General features: G+C 39.9%; 1 protein-coding gene across 9 annotated transcripts in view; it reads left to right on the top strand.

Annotated features, from left to right (window-relative positions):
- zgc:172282 (leucine-rich repeat and fibronectin type III domain-containing protein 1-like protein) overlaps positions 1–20194 on the top strand; it is a 184866-nt gene that overhangs the window by 72640 nt on the left and 92032 nt on the right. For all 9 annotated transcript variants that reach the window (XM_044202976.1, XM_044202975.1, XM_044202977.1 and 6 more), the window contains exon 2: positions 1440–1540. The gene's annotated coding sequence lies outside the window, so the exon portion shown is untranslated. The remainder of the gene's footprint in view (positions 1–1439; positions 1541–20194) is intronic.

Here is a 20194-nt window from a genome sequence, read left to right as displayed (position 1 = left end):
AGTTTCAATTTGATAGCACTTTGATCCACATTGGATGAATTGTTAAAAAACTGACATAATTTTTGCATCAGCGCCCACATTTTGAGGTGCCAAAAGTATTTTCAGGCATTGAAATTTATAGTATGTTCTGACTTCTAGGTTTCTGCTTGCCATGAATGTAACTAGGGTCTTGAAATCTTATTTTAGAGAGCTTTTAGTATAGATTCCTTTTGAGATAACTAAAGACAGAATAACAGTGAGAGGTTCTACCTAATTCAGCTGATATATATTTTATACAGACTATATATAAACAACAGAATATACTGTGTAACTGTTGGTATTATATCATATAGGATACTTTTGTCTCTGGTAAGAACTTCTTTCAGCTCGATTCGTCTCTTCCTTTTTCTGTTTTTGCCTGACTTTTGAGTTGCAGATGGCAGGTTTTCTGTGGCTGGGGGCTGCTGGGGCTGAAAAGGTGCTTTATCAGTGGCTGACTTCTCCTACTCACTGTGTCGAGGAAAATTGTGGCAGGGTTAAAAGCAGCACATCCCCACAATAGAGGAGAGTAGGTTTAGACGTTGAGCATCACACTAGGGTTTTCCTCATTTGTGCAGAAAAGTGACACAGGTAATCTACATTTTGTATTTTGTATACCTGGAGAGAGGAGTGTCAGTCTTTAACTATCGTGGCAAGAAGGCTTGGGCATAAGTTAGACAGCCTCTCTTTAGCTGGGCCACACGGGGGTTGCTTCTGGGCCGCTTGTGGCCCGTGGGCCGCCATTTGAATGGGCCTGTCCTAGAGTGTCTTTTAGTACAACGCCGAACAAGACGTTTTTAGGCAACCAAAATATTACAATTAACTTTCATGAACTCAAAACACAATGTGAAAGGGTCCAGGTTCTTAGACGAGAACACCGACAGCACCCAAGTTCATGGCTAGTTAAATGTACACAGTGCAGTGGATATGCATCTTCTCTATCATGACTGACAGGTCGCTGTGGTAGCAACCTGTCAATCACAAGGTAGTCACACCCTAAAGCATACCCTGCTTTATCATCTATTTTACTCTAAATGTGACCATAATTTACTAGATAAACATAATGCTGTATTGAAGACTTGAAACTAGCGATTGAGACCATAAACTCATTAGGAAACTGTTTACTGAGGTAATAAATCAAGTGAGAAGAAGGGTCATTTTCTCATAGACTTCTTTACAATCAGACTTCTTTTTGCAACCAGTGGAGTCGCCCTGCTGGCCATTAGAAAGAATGCAGGTTTAAGGCACTTCTGCATTGGCTTCACTTTTCAGACCCGGAGGTTGCTGCTTGGTTTTAATGCAGTGTTGTTGCAATATACAAATAATTGGATGTGCAGGCTTTATAAAGTCAATACCAATCAAATATAGGGACATCACTGTAAACAATCATGCACTAACCCTTTTCTTGTTCTCTTTCTCAGGTCTTTGGATCCATCTCCCCCAGGCCTTTTCAGTCCATCTACCAGTCACCACAATGTGTCTTCATGCTGAGTCTTAATAAATCACAGCACACCAAATAGAGGTAGGCAAAAATCCACATACAGCTTGAACTGTGCTATTTTTTGCCCTATATGAACTTAAAACTGTGCTAATTGAGGGATACAAAATGGATTCTGCTGGGAACTGTGACAAAAAGCTTGTGCTGTTGTTATTACAGTAATTAAATCTGAAACATACATACACAGTTATTACCAATTAAGTTTAATATAAAATGTATTGATCCCCTTTGGGAAATTAGATAAGTATAGGATAATACTTTATGTTTTGATTCATATAATTAAAATACTCTAAAAAACATAATATACTTGCAGTTTTTGAAATGTTGTGCATTTAAGTCAAGTCAGTTTGTTCATATAGCACATTTAAAAACAGCTTTCCAGTTGAGGCAGAGGGGTTAGAATTTGCCTCATTACAGGTATACATAATACATAATGTAATACAAAAATGCAATGAAGGCAAAATTAAAAATGGAAACCTAAAACAACTAACATGATAAAATCAGAATTTAAAAAAAAGGAAGTTAGGTGAAATAGAATAAACAAGCAACAGATTAAAACGCAGTAAGAGGATGTTAAAAATAAGTTAAAATTGTAATAAGTAATTAAGTGTGTGTAAATAACACACTGTGTATGCATGCACCTTTGTGTGTGAGAGTCAGTGTGTAAAAATGTGTGAATGTGCCCACCTACTTAATGTACCATGATAATATGAGGTTGAGTGCACTTATTCACATGTGAATGTAAATGTGTTCCTGTGTGTGTGTGTGTGTGTGTGTGTGTGTGTGTGTGTGTGTGTGTGTGGTGTGTGTGTGGTGTGTGTGCGCTCTATGGCTCTATGGCTGTGAGTGTGTGCCTGATGAGAGCAGTGCTGCAGTGTGCTCTGCCTCTGTTACAGACATATTAGCAGGGCTGTAAGAGCACAAAGTCCAGACAGGTCTGCAGGCAAGCAGCTACACAGAGCAGAGATACTGCTATTAATACTGGATAGATAGATGGATGGATGTAAATCTAAGAGGGATAAGCTGTTATTGTACAGCACTCACAAATTATCAGTTGTCACACTTGCCTGCTGTTGTCTGAACTGAAATTACATTTTAAAATTTTATAACAGAGTTTCTTGGTAGGGCGTTAATACTTACTGTAGAAGTGAGACCTCAGTATTGCCTAAAGCAAGATTAAGCTATTAAGCTTTCCTTTTGTTTGGTAGATAAAGGGATGCAAAGAAAAGAAAATCTCAGCATACTAGTCATCCATTTTGATACATCAGTTCCATCAGATCTATCTAATTTTTTTATTTGAAATACACAAATGACACAGAAAGTTGTCATTTAAAATTATACCTTTGAGGACAGCACATTTTGCTGCCTCCAGATATAGAGATCTCTATGTACAGCTTTGGTTCCTGACGTGTTATCTGGTATATAAACTGTTAATTTATCAGCTATTTAGGAGTAAAGTACAGCAATTTGATGTCAGAAGTATTTGACCAGATCATGCCAAATTTAAACCTTTCTAAACCAGCTGGGTTTGTAACCAAAGCAGAATCGAACAGATTGTAGACAGTGGAGATTTTGGCAGTGAGACTGTCAGAGCACAGCGCGGCTTAACCCTGTAGACCACTGGGCACAAAGGCCAAAACCAACAAAATATTCTAGATACCGAGGCCAACATGAGATATCAATCAATGGGAAAAGCTATACAGCGAATTCATAGACCTGCAATGATCCACTGTACATTTATTAATCAAAAAATAAATTGAGTGGACATCCTCCACAACAGGTTTTGTGCAAAGCGTTGGGCACACTGCCTTTTCATTCACCTAAGTACTGTAGGGTATATGTGTAAAATTGAACATTAAAAACCTCAACCCCAGATGCTCTCTTACACCTTCAGTTTCTACTGCTTTTGACTTTTTTCAGGAGCATAGAAAGTTAGGAGCATTTTTATTGGGCTTTGTTTCTGTTGACGTTTCATCAATATGTGACTACTGGCAGCTACCCATGACTTGACTTGTCTTCATGAGCGGTCATGAAGACAAGTCAGGCAATCGGCTGAAGACATAACACTGCCTTTAGACCTTGTGCCACTGCATTCTGTGGAACAAAGTAGCTTATTTTTCTCTGTAGCTTGCTCACCAAAACACACATCTGTGCATTTGCTACGTATGGTGAATAAGATGTTTCAGGTTGGAGTTATACATATACAGTTAACACAACTGCCACAAGTTCAAAAGTACTTAAAATCTTAAAGAAAAAGGACAAAGCTGTTTCAAGGCAATTATATATATATACATATATATTATATGACCTTTTACTTTCACAAAGTGCAGGTGCTCCTTCACAATACACAGGGTCAGCTAACTGGGATTGTGTACCATGAATAAGAACTGTTTATTCACTAGAAGAATCAGCAATTCCCTTGTTAATACAATTTTGTGCGAATGCAGCAGCCTCAATATAGTCCTTTGGGTCATAACTGTTACATTGTTTAACATGTAAGTCAGTAAGGACCCACAGTACATATATTAAAGTCTGTTTGTTTGGCCTATTGCTTGTGTTTCAATGATACTGTAAACCTATATTACACTGTACACAATTCAACAGTAAAAAATAAAGACAGACACAAACTATCTGTCCCAATGTGAGTGTATAAGGCTGTTTTGTAGCTGCACTGAGGACAAGCTGTGTGTATGCTGAACTACAGTAGAGTCTGAAGGGGTCCTATGATGTGTAAGTCCACTACAGAAGCTCTACCCAGCCAACCTATACTGTGGCTATACTTATACTCTGGCTTACACACCATTTTAGAAGTGGTTTGAAAAAAAAATTCATTTCAGAGGTTGCAGAACAATTTGTACCACTATCCTGTTTTCTTCTTGCTTGCAGCCTTCCCTGCCTTCCTCACACTGTTTTATTTTCTGCCAGCACCCAGGAGAAACATCTGCCATGAGCAGTTTATTAGAGTGTACTAAACGGCTAAAACATCCAAGACATTTTATATTTCAGTATGTTTGTTTTAACCTAGCAGAGAGGCAAAAATAGCATACAACACTGATGGACACAACTTCAGATGAAGCATTTCTGACATTAGAATAACTTTTCAAGAGTTTACAATGAGACATCGAGTCAGACAACTAACTTCTTATCTGCCTAATAGTTTCTAGGATTACGCAAGATTTCTCGTTTGAACTATGTGATATCTGTTACGTTACAGTCTATTTATATTTCTTTATCCCCTTGTGAAATCTTCATAGATTACACATCTGAATCGAATAAAGTATGCAGTGTTGTATCAGAGAAGTTTCCGCTTATCTGAGATTACTTATCTTGGAAATTGAAGGGGATTGATGTGAGAGAATTGGATATTTGAAGTCTACATCTCTAGAGCTAAAGATGCACAAGTTCACAAAGCCTAGAAAGACTGGAATAGGTCACACTGATTCTTTCGTGTGTAAGTGTGTATGTGTGTGGGTAGATGGTTGTGTAAAGCTAGCCCTTTGGGAGGTCCTTTTACACAGAAATTGAGAAAGAACGATTGCATTTCTGTATTTGGATGTTTTTTTTCTGTAATTGCAATACATTTCTAAGTGCAATATACGTGTTGTCATATTGGTGAATATGGACAGTGTTCACTATTGGTTTGTGGTTTCTCAATTTGCTTTAGTGTTGTCAAGTTGCAATGGATGTTATTTTATATGTCCGGGCCTTGCACAGGAACATCCTTCCTACATTCATACATGCAGTACATGCATACACATGTTCTTTTACCATCAGTTTATTGCACCTTTTCTTAATTCAGGGAAAAGTAAAGTGCTCAAGTCACTGCTAAAACTGCTGATTCATTGCTATCTAATATGGGATCCTGTACACTTGCCTCTAATTAACAAAGTGGACTAAGCAGTCTGTTGTATTTTCTATCTTTTGTTCACACATGCACATATACTGTACATACACTTTGTATTTCTTTTAAAATTGGTTGAATAGCATGGTCATCTTAAATGTGTCAACTCAGGTCTTCAACAAACAGCCCATTTGCAGGTTTCTTTCAACCCCACTAAACTGTCCTTCCAAAGCTCTATACACCCAAACATAAGAGGAGCAACATAGTATGCATAGTCCTATACAGCAAAATTGCAACTGAACACAATTACTGCACCTTATTTGTGTCTATTTAATTACCTCTACAGTTGGAAGTGCTTGACAGTTGTGCGAGGAGCATGTACTGTAACTTTACAGTCTTCAAAAACAAGAAGTAAACTTAGCATTGACTAAAACTTGCGGAACTCAGTACATGCAAACTCGTTATACAAAGTCCACAAACAGTCATGTGGGCTTTTTGACTAGTTGTAGGCGACAGTGTATTGAGGAGCAGTGAACAAGGCATTTGAGCATTTCTGCAAGTCAGCCTGTGCATATTATGGTAAAAGTGGTGCCTTTTTTCTGTTCACAAACCTGTAATCTTGCTTGTGAAAACATGCCAGCTTCAATTTTGTTTGGAGTATGCAGCTGGTCTTACAGTGCTGTCCATTCAAGTGACTCTGATGACTCTTACATCACCACTGTGTGACGTCAATTACTCACACAGGTCAAATGTTATGAACACTGCACCAGCAAGTAGAACTGATGAAGCCTCTTGTATCTATGTAAATGTTAAAGAGTACAAGGTAGTTAAGGTTGAGTTACTAGACACACACACACACACACACACACACATTGAGACAAATTTAATAATGTGCCTTGTTTTAGATGTACCGTGTTTATGGGGTCATGGATTACTATGTTTTCATCAAAGTGAATGAAATGTCCTGCACCGAGGGTTTCAGAATGCATAATATACATGTGCGATACTTATGCTGTGATCTAACCTTGATAACTTTTTTCTCCCATCCCAGATTGTAACTGACAGTCCACAACCCTCAGAGTACTGCTGTTCTCTGTATGTCCCCCAAAAGTCTGCTTTTAAAGTGTTGACAGTGTTTATTTTTATTTCTTTTACATTCAGGGACTGTGGACAGAAGGACCAAATACATATATGCATCAGTAGATGGTATTACTCATTTATCATTGTTATTCTGTTACTTTGAGAGAAAAGCACATGAATATCTCATGTCTTTCAGCATTACTAAAATAATATCATGATGCATTTAGAGTTGCAGTACATTTTTAATTTAGTTTTATCTAGAAGCAATTTTCAACAAATGCAAATGTCAGAATAGGTTAAGATTAATGACAGTACCTTGGAAATCCTTGTAAAAATATTTTTCACGCCATAATTAAATACCACTACGGTCAGTGAACCATTTGTGGGGAAAGAAAAATATGCATCTCTAGTTATTGTTTTTTGCCATTTCAAGGACATGGCTTATCTCATCTTGTTATTCACAAAGCTCAAACCCCATCTAGGTATATTATCTAAACTCTTGATCTAGGACTACTGCATCTAGGAATACATAAACAATCTGACAGCTTAAAGGTTGGGGGTACGATTCTGGAGAAATCCAATACTATGACAAATACCATGATATAAAGCGAACAATGGCACAGCCAGTAATATAATTAATGTTAGCCAGGCTGTGGGTTGTACAGTTGCTGCTGCGAAGGTAACAGCCGGAGAGGACGAGACGGTTTCCCAGAGCCAGCAAACCAGCTCCAGACAGCGATACTCACAACTCGCCTGCTACTATAGCTAACATCACAACAACAGCATATCTTGGCAAACTAGAAAGTAAGCTGAATGTCCGTGGACAAGTCATATAACGTTACCTGACACACAAATCATGGCTGGAATGGCTGGAATAGTTTTGTGGCTTGTTCATTTCTGATTTACAGAGCCAGGGCTGTGTACAAACACCAGATTTTATTTCAGCGCACACACGGACAGCTAGCGGACTGTGAGGAGATATTTGCTGAATTTGACAAAAAGACGTGTATTGGATTAGAATTGTATACCCCATCTTTAAGTTATTTTATGCAACTCTGCAACCCAGAAAGAACATTAAACATCTGATTGTAGCTTCTTAATACATCCTCTCTGCTGTCTCACCCTATTTCAGATGGTTGAATCTAAATGATCTGTCGGGAAACTTACATGAATGTATTCACTTGTAGTTTTGTGGATGTGCATCCAAAAATGCATTTGCTACTGTGGGTATGTATTTATGTACAATCTGTACATACACAAATGGAAAATGCTTTGTTATTATATTCAGAGAAATATTGCCAATGCTTTGTCTCATATTCTGTCAAAACAATGCTGCTGGTTTGATAATCAAAAGCATAAACTTTTGTTTGTTTTGAAAACAAAACCAGCTCAGAACAGAGCTGTCAAACCACATTCATCTTGTGTGAGAGTATCTGTGTATGCTGTAAATATGTGTTTATCACTTCTTATTATAATAATGGGCTCCAGTGTCATTAGGGTGTCAGACATGAGGTATATGTATTATATCCCCTAGACATGAAAAGTGTTAGCTCAACAATAGAGCGCAATATACAGTCCTTACTCTTAATGTGTTATTGCTTTGTCATCAAAGTGACACTCATGTCACTTTTTTCAAGCACATATTTAAGATATGCACTGAAAGTGCCTCCCAAAAATCATGTTTACGAAAACAATAATTTGCATACCATACCAGTAAATGTTTTTTTTTGTTTGTTGCCATAAGATCTTTCCCTAACTTTGACCACTTGCCATGTGCAGATATCAGATATTGTAGAAAGTGAGATTTTTAAAAACCTTGTCAATATCTGGTGTTTTGCAGAATCAATATAAAAATTATTTTCTGGCTACAGGGTTGGTAGAGGCTAGTAATGGGGGAAAAAATTGAGGGAAGGAAATGGGGGACATGACGGTTTCAATATGACAAGAACATTATGATCAAGTGGTAGAACTGCAGGTTCAATTAAAGATGATCTGTGAAAAAAGTGGGACATAGTTGGATAACAGTGAAGAAGAGTGAAACAGTGAGTCACTGAAGGAATTCCTGTAACATGATTTGCTCAAACGACAAATTGGTGTTGGTGTTGTTGTGAGACTAAAATGAGCTTGACCATTTACTATGATTTCAACTGCACTGTTGTCAGTATGTTTGGGAATGACTTTATTAGACTCCTAATTCCCCTGAAGCAGATTGCGCCTGCAGCTGGATACTCTTGATCTCAGCTGGTTCAAGGGGCGACATCTTGAAGAAGGGATGTCATCCCTGGAACGATGATGAAGACGTATTCTTTCATTAGGTGGAGGCAAAGTGGAAATTTCATTGGTGTAATGCCACTTAACTAGACCCAAGTGCAGAGAACACACCACACGCATAATTAAAAAATAGGTTATATTTCCTGTCATTGTTCAGATCAATACAAAACAAGAAAATCTACTCCCAGAGTAGGCAGATAAACACTAACTGAACTGGCCACAGAGAAAGGCACTGAACTAACAAAATAAATAGATAGCTCTCTTAATGAGGCTGTACACACTGGAGTAGAGGGAGCTTGGTGTTGGTGTCTTCAATTTTCAGTAAACAGGAGCTATTGGAACTATTGGCCATCAGTGGGATTCCTACACCCCGGAGCGAATCGGGGAACGCCCAGGACAGCCCCACATTCAGTACCCTGGACAGCGACGGTCACAATTGGAGCTCCAGGATGGAAGACAATTGACAAAATAATGCCTAGTGAGATAATTTGAGTAAAACGCTTAGTAAAGATGCTTGTAACTATATGAGTATGTACTCAACATACAAGAATCAATTGATAAAGGAGTTAGACCCACCTAAATAGGTTGGGGCAGGAAACTAAATGAGCATGATGTTTATTATAATAAGTTAAAATAGCTTTCTTTTCAGAAACCAAGTTCCGAATTGCTATTGTACAATATATACCCTGGACTACAATATCCTGCATGCTAGCAAGAGTGTCTGCGTTGACCTGCTCTTTTCTCATCCTGCTGTGTGTTTATTCTGCAGTATCATGCCAGAGCATGTCTCACACAATCCTTTCTATCCAGATGTGTGCCAGTCTACCCCACTGAGCCGTGACCTTCCCTCAATGACATCTCAAGACGTGTCTTGCGTTTTGCCTTTGCACATTCTCATAGGAATATAGTAATAATATGAATATACAACACGCCAGCATGTATCATGGCAAAGGTAAATAACTTAATAGATTTCCCACCCAGAGACCCTTGATAAATAGAGAATCTAAATATTCTATTGAAGCTGAGAAGCATGACAGCCATGTAATTCCCTAAGCTGCCTCTGAAAGCCATAATATTCATATTTCTTCATAGCAATAAAACCATATTACCATATGAAGGCCATAGGATAATATTATTATCAGCCAGCTCTCTGTTTGTACTTCTCCAGTGGCAGGGATCAGTTCAAAGCACAGCCCAAAGCATGAGAGCATGTGTGTGTGAGCGAGAAAGATAGTGTGTGCATGTGTGTATGTGTGTGTGTTTGTATCTGTGACTGAGTGTGTGTGATCAGTTCCCTGAAGCGACAGCTGCACGCCGAGTTCCTGAATGGAGAAAGCTTCTCTGTGATGACTACCAAGTGGTACACACGTCTCTCCAACTTCTTTTCTCCTCTCCTTTCTCTCCTCTTCTACTTTCCTTTCCTGCATCTTTTGTGTTTTCCTTTATTTTCCTTTCTTCAGTGATTGTATGCTGATCAGCTTCTTATTTACGCAAGTTTCTGTTGTCCTCTCCCCTTCTCTGTTCTTTTTTCCCCCCACCCTCTCAGTTCTACTTCTCCCATCCCTTTTTCTTTTTTATTATTACTCCCCAATTTCTATAATCACCAAATCAGAACTGCTTGCTACTGCTCTTTGCTCTACTGCAAAATGAGACACATCTATCTAAACCTGTATAAAACCTTGAATAAGAGCAGAAGAAAGATGGGAAGGAAGGCAGGGAAGGAGGAGAGGAAGGAAAGGATCGAGCATAAAAGGTATCAGGGAAGGGAAAAAGAAAGAAAGAGAAATAAAAGATGGTAGGAAGAATGAAAAGCTATTAATGAAGAAACCACTAAGGAGAGGCAAAGAGAGTAATAATGTAGGGAAACCTGATGAAAAGAAATGGTCTATATTCAGTAGTGTTTCAGATTGGGAAGCGTTTGATGTCAAAACCCCATTAGCTACAGTGGTGAGTATTTGGAGAGATGTTGCTGTATAGACAAAGTGTGTGAGTGTGTGTAAGTGAGATAGAGATAGATGGAGGGAAGCAAAAGAGAAAACCATGTATCGGTGTGCTTCATAGCCCCTTGGCTTGTGAACCTCAAGGCCACAGTATCAGAACATAAAAAAAGCACAGATATAAAGACAAAAGCAAAATCACCACATCAGACCACTGGGTTGTATTTGTTGTCTTTCCCATTTCTGTGCCTTTTTTAAACTCTACAAGCTAACATCTTGCAGTCAGCTTTTTACAGTTTATCATTTTTCAAGGTCGACTCGGCTGTGCTTGTTCCAGCATATCAAACAGCTGATGGTCAAACAGCTTCTAGATCTTCATATGCCCTTGTCATGTTAATATTGTTGCTGTCTTTATTACTGGTTTGCAGTTTCTCTATGCTATGATTACCCCTTTGCTACTTGTCTTAACATTAAAATCAGTGGAATATGAGTAGAAATTTTGGATAATGGAATAGTACAGAGAGAGAAATGGGAGAGGAAGTTGTGAAATGAGGAGGTTTCACATTTGACTTGTGTATGAAATCTGAGAAAATGAGCAATATATATATATATATATATATATATATAGATAGCTCATCTATATATATATATATATATATATATATGGGAGCTTGAGGGTTCTGCGCAGTATCTTTTCTGTTCCTAGTACTGCACTCTTCTGGACCGAGATGTCTGGTGTTCTTCCAGGGATCTGCTGTAGCCACTCCTCCAGTTTGGGGGTCACTGCCCCGAGTGCGCCAATGACCACGGGCACCACTGTTGCCTTCACCTTCCAGGTCTTCTCCAGCTCTTCTCTGAGCCCTTGGTACTTCTTTAGTTTCTCATGTTCCTTTTTCCTGATGTTGCCATCGCTTGGTATTGCCACGTCAAACACAACGGCTTTCTTCTGCTGTTTGTCAACCACCACGATGTCAGGCTGGTTCGCCATTACCATTCTGTCAGTCTGGATCTGGAAGTCCCACAGGATCTTGGCTCGGTCATTCTCTACCACCTTTGGAGGTGTTTCCCACTTTGACCTCGGGGTTTCCAGTCCATACTCAGTGCAGATGTTCCTGTACACTATGCCAGCCACTTGGTTATGGCGCTCCATGTATGCTTTTCCTGCCAGCATCTTACACCCTGCCGTTATGTGCTGGATTGTCTCAGGGGCCTCCTTGCACAGCCTACACCTTGGGTCTTGTCTGGTGTGGTAGATCTGGGCCTCTATTGCTCTGGTGCTCAGGGCCTGCTCCTGTGCAGCCATGATGAGTGCCTCTGTGCTGTCCTTCAGTCCAGCCCGCTCTAGCCATTGGTAGGACTTCTTGATATCAGCTACTTCAGTTATGTTCCGGTGGTACATCCCGTGTAGGGGTTTGTCCTCCCATGATGGTCCTTCCTCCAGCATGTCTTCCTCTGTTCCCCATTGCCTGAGACATTCCCTAAGCACGTCATCTGTTGGGGCCTTATCTTGGATGTACTTGTGGATCTTGGATGTTTCATCCTGGATAGTGGCTCTCACACTCACGTCCACGGCCGCCTTCCTTACGGCTAGCGTACAGTCTCAGGGTGCTGGATTTGGGATGGAACCCTCCATGCATGGTGAAGAGCTTTTGCGTCTTAACGTCTGTGGCCTTATTATTCCCGCAGGGTATCTGATCACTGGCAGTAAAGACGGAGATGGGCGAGATGCGATAATAAGGCTCTGTTGGAATGCTACTACTCCAGTAATCCTAGTCAGAGGGGTTACATGCACAGGATGTGGGATGAATGGTTACTTCGAAACCCACAATCAAGGCTTACAGCGAAGCAACTAGTAGCTCAGTGTTCCAACATCCACAAGCGGCAACTGCTATCACAACTTGAGATTGACAAGATACAACACAAATGCTACGGCAAGGGGGAGCCAGGACTACAGGTCAGAGGGGAGCAACCAGCAGCTCCCCAACCAGAGATTGGGTACGAAGCCCCAAGAGAAATCACGCTGAACGAGGCAGCGACTGACCTGAAAGATAAGATCATGGCGAGGATGAATACAAGGCAACCCCGACGCCAACTACAACGGCTAAGTGAAGTACCATCAGAAAGTCTCCTAGAAGATGTGAACGCACTATTGAGAGCGATCCCTACCACAACCATCACTGAAACCAATGAGCTGATATATGCCTCAGCAGCAGTGATCCTAGAGATGCTTGGCTACAAGAGCAACCATGGGAGCCATGAGAGACAGTACCCACCATGGAAACGAAGGTTTGAGGCAAAAATCAAGGAGGCCCGGAGAGAAGTGAGCCAACTGACAGAGGCTGAGAGAGGTGCAATGAGAAAGCAAGTACCCAAGAAGTACAACCAGATGCCCATACCTGAAGCACTCGAAACTGCCAAACAAAGGCTCCAAGCCTTGGCCAGCCGCCTAAAGAGATACACGATATATATATATATATATATGTATATGTGGGTTTTTATGCTTGGCTGAGGTGGAAAAAGAGAAAGCTGGTGAAGATTTTTAAATACACTCTGAGGTTGTGGCCCCTGCTTCTGCTGAGTAAAGCAGAGCTTTATGTTACATAGGTATAAAAATAGAATTATTAATGTTTGGAGCTGATAATTATTTCAAACAGCAGTGGCGAGAGTGACATGGATGCTGTTAGTTATTTTAGAGGGACAGAAGAAGGGTGACGTGAAGTTACTGTATTCCTCTAATGAAGCGGAAAACACAAGCTTGATGTATCAGAATATGGCTCCAATTAGACATGGGGATGATGAGAGACATGTATAGTTTGTAATGTAGCAAGACGGAAAGACCGAGTGATAGATGTATATCATATATTACGCTGGACCACTAAAAGAGGAAGAGAGAAAGCAAAAGAGATGACAGGTATCAGAGAGAAGAGACAGAGCAGCAGGGATGTGTGTGTCAGTGTGTGTGTGGTTAGCATTACAGTAAACCAGAGGACGTGGTTAGCATTACAACAGAGTGGAGCGCGACAAGCATTGATGCACTGTACTAGCAGCCGCAATCACCTCATTATCTACTGTACTGACAGACAGAGGGCAAAGCGTTAGACAGAAAATACAGAGAGGGACAGAGAGAGAGAACACAAACAGAAAAAAGAGGATGACAATGACACAAAAGGAGAGCCTGATTAATAGACAGAAAGAAACAGAATAGGAGACTGAGTGTGAAACATCAAGAAAGAGAAGTAAATAGAGAGATGAGAGCAAAGGATGCATGTAACAAAAGAGCCATTAGCAAATGTCTGTTTCCCTCCCCTGCTCAGATCTCTGAAAGACAGCATCTCTGTGTGTGTGTTTGCATGTGTGCGTTTGTGTGGCTCAGATCCCAGCGGTGTATCAGTTTCACATTGGAGATGAGGGTTTGTCTGGGCAGCTATGTGTATCAGCCCCCTGTGTACCTATATGGTTGTGTGTATTTGCAGGGCAGCCAACTCTGATTGCCTAGCTGGAGAGAGATGACGGGGGTATGCACAGAGATGGACTAAAACTGTGACCTTCTAATCAACAATCAATCATTGACTATGAGATGACTATGTATCACTATGAACACTATGAACAACCAAAAATTGCCAACACTGCCACCAACAACATCACATGTAGCCACAAATACCAAAAGGAAAAAAAAAGGCAGTAAAACGAAGAGTGAGAGAGCCAGTCAAGGCAGGCGATGGAACTAGAGAAAGTCTGAGAGAGACACATAGATGGCCAGAGAGATTAGATTTTTAGCTTTGGCCCTTCATATAAATGCCATTCCAGAAATAATAAATAATAATACTATTACAATGAAAACCACTTCAATAATAAGGAAACAAATATTAAAAGATGCAGGCAAAGTGCACTTATAAGGACCTCTCCATTCAGCACCACAAAATCACAATGTACGACACAAGACCAGTGATATAATAAGAGCAGTATTTTTAACAGGAGGAACACAACAATAGTATCATTTTATTTTTCTGACCTTACAGTTGTCCCTGGGGTTGCCTTGGATTTCCATTTTTCAGAGTAAGTCAGTGGCAACTTTTAGAAGGCTATCTTGAGAATCCTTGTGAAAAATGAAATGATCTATGCTGCTTACGTACATTGCTTGCCAAAATCCTTATGTTTCTGACTGACAGCATAATACACTAAATGGTAAATGGACTGCATTTATATAGCGACTTTATAAGACACCCTTTATTTGGGCACCCTGTGAAAAGTTAATGCAAAAACTTGCATTGTGCAAGTATCTCTGTGCTTGAGGAAAGCAGAAGGTATGGTTTAGTGAAGATAGAACTCACTGCCAATTCATACTCAAATTCTATAGCAACTATATAGTCGTTATATTCAGAGTTTTGCAAGAACGCGCTAAAAGAGCGGAATTCATCAAACATGCTCATATTTTTGGTGAACGGTGAACTGAACGTATCCGTTTGCAACTAATGAATGTTAACTCCCATGAGAGTTAACGACGCTCACGCACTGTGTTCTACAGCACCCGGCATGCCGTTGTTTTGGGTCACAGAATCAGTTGGGTCACTGATTTTTGAAATGATATATCGAGCTGAAGCATCTGACTAGTCTTGAGAAATATCTGCGAGAGAATGACGATCACAAGAAATAATTAACAAATGGTAAGACCACGAGCCAACAGCCACAAAATTCCTTCACCCAAACTCAAACTCACAGCATTTTGTAAAGGAAAAAAGCAGAAAGAATTGAACGTGAACTAGTTAATTTTTCGATACTGTGAACTTAGTTCAAAATTCAAAATTGTGAACTATGAGCATGAACTAGTTAATTTTAATCTGTGTGAACTGAACTTTGAGCTAGCTCTGATTATATCATACTATATAAATCTATAATCAACCTTTCATACCAAAGCAGAGCAGTGTCAGAACTGCATTAAACCTAAGCTCAAAGCAAGATTGCAGTTCTAGGTTGGATAATGCCTGCTGATCCATTCACACCAACCTGAAACATGGGATCGTTCATGGGTTACTGTGTTGGCCTAACTGGGGAATATGTACTGTATATTCACAGGTGTATAAAATGAAACAAAGATAAGGTTGAAGATAAGAGTTAATAGGAGAGAGGGATGATTACTTTTCTACCCTCACTCTCAATTTAAAACCTCACATTTTGAAACAGTCATCCGAGCAATTAACAATTACAGTATTTGAAATCACAAACTGAGTTTAGAATGTGTTTAATTGTTTCTGAAGGATATAATAAAAACTGTTTCTGAGGTTATAGCTGAGGCAGCTGCTACCCCTTCAAGGAGAAGAACTAGCACACATTTTTCCCATTGATTTCAAAAGGTGAACAGCACACCTCATGGGCTATAATAATACTGATCCCCACAGAGAAAGTGTCTGCTCTCTTGTCCTCCTCCATGGAAAGGTCAGGGTCAGCTACAGAACAGCAACACTGGAGCCAACAGGGATTCAGTTTCTTGTTTGATAACACTTTGGCAGGGCAGATCCTTGCCAGCACAGGGGTTTGTACCCCTGTCCTCCAGCTGAAGACGGGTGTGTGATGTCTGAATGTGGAACAGATAGTCAAACGGAACGACAGTAGTGTGAACATCATACAGTATAACTTCCTTGACTCCCACTTGCTGGATAAAAGCTGGAAACGGGATCCCAGCCGGCAGCCAGAGACCCTCCAGCTGGAAGTGGCAATTTTAGATGGTTACTACTGTAGAAGTAATTTTACAAAATTCTCACAAAATACTCACAGAATGCTCACATATTAACAGAGACAGTGGTGCATAGTTTGCGACATGATTCTGATAGCAATGTTTATGCGCAGCAGACAAAATCTGAAATGGATAAAGAGTTACAATCTAGCAAAGTACAAAAGAACTGTCAAACCATATTTGGCTAAAGCAACCAAATCAGTTTTAAACAATACTTTTTATATTAACATTGAATCAAAAAACATAAATGGGTTTACCATGGTGCAGAAAAACCCAGCTCTGTAGCTCTATGTAGCCTTTCAGCTCCAAGCTCCTTGTTTTCACTCGGTCCTCATCAGTGGATGGAGTTTGTCTAGTTGCCACAGTGATGGATTTGTTGACATGTGGCATAGCACTTTTAGCTGATGAAGATCTTGTGATCCATTTGAAAGCTCCGGAAAAGGTTAGTGAGTTGAACTTGGTTTAGTATTTTTTGTCAAACTACTATTTTCAAGATCAAGAACAAACTTTCATGCTTAGTGATTATCTTGTATTGTAAGAATAATTACTCTGTTTATATTTTTATATTGTCTACTCTTTGCCTATAGCCCAATGCACTGAGCAGTGTAGGATAACTCTTTTTCCTCTGAAGTCTACTGCATGTTGTTTTAAGCTGTGCTTCAACAGGCTAATTTACCATGAAGACAGTATGCAGAATAAAAGCGAGGCTTGGCTATATTGTCAGCTACTACACTGCTTCACTACAGGCAGTTTTTGCTGTGGTCTAGAGATGGCTGAACTCTTTTACTCACTTTGTGTTTTTAATCACATTAGTTTTTCTATGATCAGAATCAGAATCAGCTTTATTGGCCAGGTATGTGTACATATACAAGGAATTTGACTCCAGTTTTTCATTGTTCTCAATGTACATACATAGAAATAGACATAAATACAGCTAAGAACAAGGACAACAAGCTCAACAAGGTAAATAAACATTAAACTATTAGTGCAATGGTGTAGAGTGCAAATGGTAGTTTAGAAATTCCTCACTGGCGAATGTGACCAGAGAGGGAGAGCAGAAAACCAAACAAATAAACTGCCCTCCGCTGCGCCATCTTGAAACTCGACTTCTGATGATTTCTTTAATGCAATGCCTTTCATGAGAGCTGTAAATGGCCTGCTGCACATTTCCCACAGATATGAGTTTTGGCATGATAAGAAAGCAAAAAATGCTTTCACCCATGTGTTGAGGGACTCTGGAGAGAGTCTGGATGCACATTGGAGGTTTCCCAAAATTAAGAGGAAAGTTAAAATTAGACAAATGGTTGTATTTATTTCATTAAAAATCTGCCTAATAGACCCATGGTAAAACTTCTCCCTCTGAGTTAGAGCACTTGTGAATAAAAATAATATGTTTGTTTTTATTATAATACAAGGACACTTTGATGCAATGTGTATCTTGGACAAAAATAAACTCTGGAACACTACACTGTTACTGCACTCTTTATACAACACAAGTGCAGTCTCCCTCACTCTCTTTCTCTCCCTCTCTCTCTCTCTCCCCCACATTCACCCTGTCTGACGGCAACACTCCAGATTCATTACTTGCGAGATCTCCAGACCAATCTTGCACTTTCTCACAGCTCCCATACACACACTCTCACTACACCCCCACAACCATAACACACACACTCTCCCCACCTCCTCACTGTTACCATCCATGTGTCATTGGCTGTTGCTAAGTTACAGGCCCCCACCAAGTTTTTTTGCAGCCAATAAAAGCTTTGCCTTCACCACTGGTTTTGACAGATACCCCGTTCTGTAGGAACACTTTGTTTTTGCTTTAGGTTTATCTCTTTGCATTGCTTTGCCTTGCCCTGGTCTCCACCTGTCCATTCACTTTCATCCTTTTCTATGCTTTGATTTAAGTTTTTTGCTCCCAATCTCACTCATTCATTACATTTTTGTTTCCCTCCATCCATTCAAGGAATAGAACATAATGAGGTATTATTATTGAGGAAGTGAAAGGAGACACAGAGAGTAGATCAGGTGTACTTTTGGTTTAGTGACAGTTGATGTATTGCTGATGTGAAAGCGGAAACTGTACAGATTTGTTTCACCATTATTAACTACAGCATTATACAGAGATTAAGCTGCAGCACAGCTTTGTACACTTATAGCCTCACACATGGGTACATATGCACACTGACACACACGCATGCACTCACTTAAACTAACACACTCATACACTTTCTAATTCAAGTGAACTTTTGAGTGTGTGTGTTTGCGTGTGAGTGTGTATGTACAGTATGTTTGTGTGTATACACAGCAGATGGATGATGCTGCTTTTGAGGTCGTTAATAACCCAGTGTTCTCGCTAGGGTAGACTCTGCAGGAATAGATCACACACACACACACACACACACATAGAGCACACACACACACACACACGCAGACAACACATGCAGATATTATCATGTGCACACAAAAATGTAGACACATAAGCAAGCACTTATGGACAGCAGCAAGCAAGCACTTATAGACATAGACTTCAATATAGTAAAGTCAGGAGCACATGTTCACGCATCCATACACAGATTTATGCATACACACAAAAAAATGTGCACAAACACACATGGACACTTGCATGCATTCGCACACATACAGTAAATTATACACATAAGACACTCTGCAGTGGTTCTGCAAAAAGGTTGACGGGGTAATCCATCTCCATTGTGAGGTGCAGTGTACTCTGGGAAAGCAGGCTGGATACAGCATAAGTGATGGGCCAGGAATACACACACACACACACACACACACACACAAATGGGCACACTGAACGTGCACAAAAAGATAACACACAAACACACACGCAGACATGGATGAATTGCTGGTACTGAGTGCAAAGATCACATGAGTGGATTATTAGGTGGCAACAATATATCAACCACGCTGAGCTAAAAGTGCTCTACATCTATGTTTTTGGCCACAGGATTTGATTTATTGTGTGTTAATTGCCATTTTTATACTGACGTGTCATTGATTGCTGGTTTTGAAAGCATTCACATCCCTGTAGTATTCCAGTAGTGTTTGCAAGACAAAACACTGTTGGGTGTAAAAATCACACTTCTGCTAAAGTAATTATTGCTTGAAATTTGATCTCATTTCATATGCAAATACCAGTGTTACTGACAGACACACAACCAACTTTGATTCAGACACCTCTAGTAAAAGGTTGCATGTGGAGGCACTCATTATTGCTGTCATTTATTATGATGTTCATTGGGTAAGCAAACACTGGTATCATCTTTAAAAAAAATATACTTTTGTTCCAGGGCTTTTCTATTGGACTGTATTACAGTACACAGGTTGTAATGGTGTTGTCTTCACACAAGTTTACAGGATATAGTATGTTTTTTGATACATACAGTATATCATAACTACAGTGCTACTTCAGTGGGAGTAAGCCTCACTGATTGTGAGATCAAAGGTTGCCAGTCGGAGTACAATTTATCACTGGAGGCCCTTGCAGTAAATTTGATTATTTTGAAATTCATGAAGGCGCAACATCAAATAGCCATGATTTGGGTGGAGGCAATAACAGCTGCCATTGTAAAGGTATCTTTCAATGGGCAATTAAAGAAGAAAATGAGATGGCATTTGCTTCCTCAGAGGTTACAATCATGCCTTACCTTGTTAAGCCAGAGATAGCAAACTTGGGGGGCAGGATCTGAACTCATTTCTGGAACTTCAGATATCATTTTGAAAAATGATTCCCATAATCCCATCAGTCTGGGGTATTAGCAGAGCATGTGGGTCAAGTCACCAGGTGACTGAGA

Source organism: Siniperca chuatsi, linkage group LG7, assembly GCF_020085105.1.
Source record: "Siniperca chuatsi isolate FFG_IHB_CAS linkage group LG7, ASM2008510v1, whole genome shotgun sequence".
Lineage (NCBI taxonomy): Eukaryota > Metazoa > Chordata > Actinopteri > Centrarchiformes > Sinipercidae > Siniperca > Siniperca chuatsi.
Note: the sequence above shows the minus strand (reverse complement) of the source record. Positions and strands in the feature narration are given on the sequence as shown.